Genomic DNA, 345 nt, shown 5'->3' with positions numbered 1-345 from the left:
TTAAACATGATATTGTCAAAATTCTCACCAAAGTCATGAGATATTTCCCTTTAATATTTCAAAAGTTTTTTCATAAAATTTAAAAATTTGGTGCATATCACACAGATTTCACATACCACCACCCTATTTACGTTCCACAGTTTTAGATTGGTGGGCTCGTTTTCAAGTTACTGTTATTTTTGTAATTTTTGAAAAATGGAGCGCAAAAATTTGTAACAAAACATTTTTATTATTCTGTTATTTTCCTGTTCAACCATTCGCTTTGAACAGCTCTAATGAAGCTTGTGAATTGGGGCGAAACGTCAGACATTAAAATAGTTTTAAACTATTTGTTCTTTTATTGAC

The sequence above is a fragment of the Halyomorpha halys genome, unplaced genomic scaffold (assembly GCF_000696795.3).
Source record: "Halyomorpha halys isolate HHAL.00 unplaced genomic scaffold, Hhal_1.1 Scaffold614.1, whole genome shotgun sequence".
Lineage (NCBI taxonomy): Eukaryota > Metazoa > Arthropoda > Insecta > Hemiptera > Pentatomidae > Halyomorpha > Halyomorpha halys.
Note: the sequence above shows the minus strand (reverse complement) of the source record.